The following is a 6,071-nucleotide window of genomic DNA, read 5'->3' on the forward strand; positions in this document are numbered from 1 at the left end:
TCAAGGGCTGCTGACACCAGCACTTCTCAGGTTCCCGTAAAAAGAGACTCTGCGTAAACGACGAGCAGAACTACAAACGCAAAGACACCCGAGCTGGCGCTGCTGTGCCGCTCCCCCCACCTCCCGCCGGGCAGTTCCCTCCCGCGGCAATTTCCAGGGATCCGTGCCCGTAGCTCCGCGTGCGGCTGCGTGCGGAGCTGTCCCGGTCCCGGTCCCGGTCCCGGTCCCGTCCCCGTCCCCGTCCCGGTCCCCGTCCCGGTCCCGGTCCCGGTCCCGGTCCCGGTCCCGGTCCCGTCCCCGTCCCGGTCCCCGTTCCCGTTCCCGGTCCCGGTCCCGGTCCCGTTCCCGTCCCCGCTGCGCTCCCCCCGCCACACCCACCCGCGCACGCGCCCCGGCGGAGCGGGAGGGGCCCCCGCGGGGGGACAGGCCGCTCGCGGCTCCTCGTTAGTATAGTGGTGAGTATCCCCGCCTGTCACGCGGGAGACCGGGGTTCGATTCCCCGACGGGGAGAGCGGCGCTCGCGCGCTTTTTTTTATTTCCCGTCCCGCGCAAACCTTTGTTGCCGGCGACAAAAGGCGCCGCTCGCCGGCAAGAAAAAAAAACACATTGCGGCCTCCCCGTCGGGGAATCGAACCCCGGTCTCCCGCGTGACAGGCGGGGATACTCACCACTATACTAACGAGGAACTGCCTTACAAGCGCTTCTGCGGGAGTGCTTTTATGAGTAAGTCCGTACAACCATGTCCCCATCGGCCGATTATGAATGCTCTGTTGTGGGCGGAGGGACAGCAGGGGCGACCTCCGGCAGCGGGAGCACGGACCCGCGAGCCTGCGTAGGGCGGCAACGGGGCGGGAGGCGAGCTCGGCGCCAGCAGGGAGCGGGGCGGAAGGGCCTTGCCGCTGCAGACCACTAGCGGGGGTGTGGGTGGGGAGAGTGAGCGTGCTGGCGCGGGAAGGCGGTCACGGAACGGGGCCTGCGCAGGGGTGCGGCGGCGGACGGGCAGGGTCCTGGGCCGCGCCGGGCCAGCCCGCCCCCGCCCTGTCCCTGCGGGCAGAGGGGCCGCGCTGCCGGCGGCGTGCGGCCGCCCTGTTGTAACGCTCTGCTGGGAGGCGCTTTGCAAGACCTCGTGGCGCAACGGTAGCGCGTCTGACTCCAGATCAGAAGGCTGCGTGTTCGAATCACGTCGGGGTCATTCAGCTTTTCTTTCTTTCGGGTTTTACCGCCCTATTCGCGCAGGAAACCGAGGAACCTTATTAGTGGTTGGTTTTTATTATGTTTTCTCCTACAGCTTAGGGTCTCCTCTGCTGCTTGAGGCTGAGAGCGCAGCGCGACGCTGAGGGCTCAACGGGGATCAAGGCAAGATCCCATTGGATAAAACTGGCGTCTTTGTTTATGGTCTGTGTGTAATAGGACTGCCTGATTACACACTTAAACACAAAATGAAAGAACGTGTCAAAGGTTTACTTTATTAACACAGCCGACAGTGCGGAAATGATGAGAAAACTTCAGAAAGTTGTATAGAAAGAGTAACTATATTTTAAAGGGGACAGAGGCCTCAAAAATGACAGATACCATGTTTTCAGTACAGAAATTCACACAACAAGCAGTGAAAGTAAAGGCAGAGGCAGCAAATGGTCTGATGGAGCCAAGAGTTCAGAGAGGTGCTTGTCTTGAGAACTCCGCAGAAGGAAACCCTGACAGGAAGAGAGAGGAGTCCAGGGTGCCGGTGGGGTAACCCTTGAGGATGATGGAGTTGGGCTGCAGAACAGAAGTTTCTCAGAGTAACTATTTCCACATGCTGAGGTTGACAGGTACCCATGGCAGAACGGCACAGAGAGGACATAGCTTTGATTTAGACATGAGATAGCAAGTCTTAGAAATAATAATTTAAGGATTTAGATGGACTAGAAAGTTGACACTTGATGAAATTTAAATGGGAGGAAAACAATAGTTTGTCAAGGGCCTGAATTGAGAAAGAATGCCAGAGATACAAATTCTCACTTTGTAAGAATTGATTACTAGTGTTGTAAACCATAGAAGAAAATGAATACAGAAGTCTTATAAATCAGATTCAGCAGACTCAACAAATTATGTGGGGGTTATTAAACCAAATACATTGGCTTTTACATGCTACTATTTGTTCTATATACCCTTAAAACCTTTTAAATACAAAAATTCTGGATCTTCCTTAAGTGATTTTTTGCAGTACTTTGCTATTCTTACAATTACAAAACTAGCATATGTAGTTTAACCCTGATGTCTTTTTTTGCCTTGACTTAAATCTAGCCCTCATGTCATTGCACAGGAGAATAGTTTCTCCCTTCCTTTTTATAGGTACTTCTTACATATTTGAAATTTGTTATGCCTCTCTATAGAGGTTCCAGCATAACAGACTATGTTTGCTGGGCCTCTGATTATTTTATCACTTGCCTCTGGAGCCTTTCCAAAGAAGCTGCATTTTTAAGCGCTCAGAATTGGTCACAGTATTTCAGCTGACTCAGATTTTACCAAGTCTGAATAGACAAGGAAGACTGCCTCACATGCTATACTGACAGGAATTCCATTTAATGTGGTTAGTCCTTTTTCTTTTAATTGCACAGTCTGCTAGATGGATGCATTTTGTATGAGCTGCATAATCTGTTAGATGTTTCCCTGGTCCCACACAGCATCTTATCTCTCAGCCTCACCACCCACCAGAGAGCTGGATGTAAGAAGTAGCAGCAATCTGTTTGCATTCCTGTACCTCTGCCAAAGCAGGTGCCCCGCTCCAAACATTCCAGATTGTTGCCAGACAATATCTCTGGCTTGCAGTATGGGTAATATCTGCTTATAGGAGTCAAAGTTTTCAGAGTGTGGTTTGCACTAGTATACCTGATGTGCAGGTTGTCACAAACCAGTCCATCTCGCTCTGCCCTGCCCATTGCTGTCTGTGCATTTCTCTCCTTCCACTTGGATCACATCTTGCAATGGCATTGCAGCAGCTGTCAGCTCAGCATGTGAATCTGGTGGCACAACTACTAGATCCAACACAGGAAAAGCACCAGGAGTGCATGGCCTGGGACGGGATAAGAGATCAGGATCATCCCCTTTGGCAGCACTCACAAATACTAGTGGTTCAGTTTAAGGTTTTGTCAGCTGTTCTTTAGGAAGAGAGGTCACTGCCCCTAAATCAAAATCATCTAGTGATGCTTCAGAACTAAATGAAAGAATTAAATGTGCCTGAGCTACGTACAAACTCTCCTACTCAATTTTCTATTGGTGAAGTGGGGATAATAGTTCTCTTTGACCTTACAGATGTTTTGTCAGGTTGACTCCATTAATTCTGAGGCTTCCAAGTATGCTAGTAGGTATTTGTCTCTCACCAGCATTTCAATAGCTCATGTGTTTCTGTACTTTTTGTCTCTTCCTGACTTTTAAATACTGCATTTTGTAACCTGAAAAAACACAGCTGTTTTTTCTTATGGAATTGTTACTAGCTAAAAAACAAACAAACAAACAAACAAAAAAAAAAACCTGCAAAAACTTAAGTCCACTTTAGCTTCAAAAAACAGTGGAGCTGAAGTAATAGCTTATATATGGTAAATATAGCTTCTGTCTGTGTTTGACAGAAATAAATATCCAAATAATTCTGGTTTGGAAATCATTCATTGTAGGAAACCACCCTGAAAACTGTCCATTTCATTTCTGACAGTATGCTTAAGCAGGAGCTGACACTTCTGTCTTCAGTCCTTGTTGGTATAGGCCTTTGATGAACATAAGATCAGCAGTAAGACGTTTTAAAGCAGTTGTACAAATCTCTTTCCTTGCCTGGGGACAGCCATACAGGGCTGGGCATCCCTTTATTCACATGTCTGTTCACTGTTTCAGGTGACAGTGGCAGAGCAGTGTTCCCAGTGGCTGCCAGCTCTGGAACTGCTCTAAAAGCAATATGCTCCATTATACTAAGGCGTGCTTTCTTTCTTATCACTTTTCCCTTTCTACTTAAAAACAGACATTTCTAATGAAAAAACCTAGAATTATTAAAAAGCCACCTAATTTTTCTAAATTAATCAAGATTGTGGGAAAGAAATAATTGTTTCTAGAAAGTGTAGTTATGCTGTGCTATAATGATTAGACAACTGCTTATTTTATTTCTAGTAAATATTTCCAGTTTCTATTGCATGTCTTACAGGGAATATAATTTTCATAGTGAAACCTACCAAGACTGAATTAATACTTCATACAGCTTTTTACATTTCCTTATCAGCTCAGTCTAAGACAAGAGCATGTCTGTAACATGTGCTTAAATGACTGCGCTATGAATGTATAGTCTTTGTGTTATCTATTGTGAGACAAATGTTATGTATGAATGCAAATTATACATCTGTCCTTCATTATAGGCCGTTTTCCAGACCCTCCACTTAATTTAGGTTACTTTTTTGAATGCACATATATAGAAATACCCTTTTTTTTTCAGCATACTGCAACATAAACTATTTATCTAATTTTTAGAGGTGGCATTAGAGAAATCACAAACTTAGGAAAACTCGAGCCGGAAATCTGAGACAGTTTTAAAAGGCATTCGGTGTTTTCATGTCAAAGATGAATGTATGCTTGAAAAATCTCTCATGCTCAGAAAAGCTAAGAAATTCCAGATATTTGGGAGGGTCCTACAAAGGAAGGATTTTTGGCTTCTCTTTTCAGCATATTTCACATTTTTAGGCAAGCTTAGAGCAGTCTTTTAACCACCGGAAATGGCCAGTCTCACAACATTTTCACATTTTTTTCCCTAAACTTTGCTTTTGTCAGCATTTATACTGACAAGTAGGAAACTGTAGCTACCTGTTTCTCCAGTAGAGGCAGGTATTCTGGTCTTCAAAAACCAGAATTTGCAGTTAGGAATAAACATTCAAGTACTGGAAAGCTTCACAGAAGGAAGTGTAGAACCAATAAAGGACAGGTTTGTGCCGAGGACTTGGCTTCCCAGAGAAGTCTGTTGCTCCTAAGAAGAGTGACACTGAAGTATTATATCATGCTTCTTTAGGTTTGGCTGCTTTGGAAGCAATTAGAGGTAACAAAGAGTTCCATGTCAGTGCAAGACAGTTACATAGAGTAACATAATAAAGTAATTCACAATAAATACATTTTTTCTTTATAATTGGGGAAAATTACTTTAAATATTTAAATGGACTGTAAATATAAACTTTAAGCAATGTTAATGAGAGCCACAACCTTAAGTGGCTCCGCAACAACTATACTAGAGTTTGAACAATAGCCAAAACATATGATAAGCTGCTATCTTGATGCTCCTATGCCAGTTTCATCTGACAGCAAAAGCAGAAAAACACAGAACCAAGATAAGACAAGTCAGCCTATCCATTTGTTATGACCAAAGCTGAACTGTGAGTGTAATTGTAGGGATTTACTATTTTGTGCTGTATTCCTGTAGGGGTTTTTTATGCTACACTTAATGCATTAAAACCAGGTCTGCCATCAATGTATTCAAGCTCAGTGGTTGTACTTCCTTCCATTCCTGAACTGGCACTCACAAGAAAAGCCAGCACCAGCTGTATTGCAGGATCTGAACAGTACAGCAAGTTGTGAATGGTGCCTGCACTAAGAAGGACTGTCAAAAAACAAGCTTCAGGGCTATCCTACTATTATTCTCTTTGGGGATGTTACATGGTGACTACACCAACTTTTTAGATTGTATTTTCACTATTAACTTTGACTGAAATTTCCCAGACCCAGTTATCCCTTATGCTGCTTTAAATAATTTTAGACTTGATATGAGTTAAAGTTGTTATTTTTTACATTAGTATGATAACTGAAGGATCTCTCTAAAGTATATTGTGCAACTTGTTCCATATCTGGAAAAGAAGCAAATTCTTAAAGGTAGATGAAAGACTATTTCCCAAGCCACCTAAAAGCTTTTCAGGGTGAAAAATACTATGCTTTAAGTTAGCACTATCAAATTTGAACAGGAATTAAATTTCCTTTAAGTATTTTTAAAACACCTGTCATGTAATGCCCATGTACCTGGTAAATTGTTGGGTAAAATAGCTGAAAATATATATAGAACCATCTAATTT

The 6,071-nt window shown here is 44.3% G+C and overlaps 3 non-coding genes across 3 annotated transcripts; 2 read left to right on the forward strand and 1 right to left on the reverse strand.

Moving 5' to 3' along the window:
* The first annotated feature begins 438 nt into the window (after positions 1 to 438).
* Positions 439 to 510, forward strand: TRNAD-GUC (transfer RNA aspartic acid (anticodon GUC)). The gene has a single exon. It is a non-coding gene; the product is annotated as a tRNA-Asp (tRNA).
* A 103-nt stretch (positions 511 to 613) lies between these two features.
* On the reverse strand, positions 614 to 685 carry TRNAD-GUC (transfer RNA aspartic acid (anticodon GUC)). The gene has a single exon. It is a non-coding gene; the product is annotated as a tRNA-Asp (tRNA).
* A 435-nt stretch (positions 686 to 1,120) lies between these two features.
* Positions 1,121 to 1,192, forward strand: TRNAW-CCA (transfer RNA tryptophan (anticodon CCA)). Its single transcript has one exon. It is a non-coding gene; the product is annotated as a tRNA-Trp (tRNA).
* Positions 1,193 to 6,071: the final 4,879 nt, after the last annotated feature.

The sequence above is a fragment of the Lonchura striata genome, chromosome 5 (genome assembly GCF_046129695.1).
Source record: "Lonchura striata isolate bLonStr1 chromosome 5, bLonStr1.mat, whole genome shotgun sequence".
Taxonomy (NCBI): domain Eukaryota; kingdom Metazoa; phylum Chordata; class Aves; order Passeriformes; family Estrildidae; genus Lonchura; species Lonchura striata.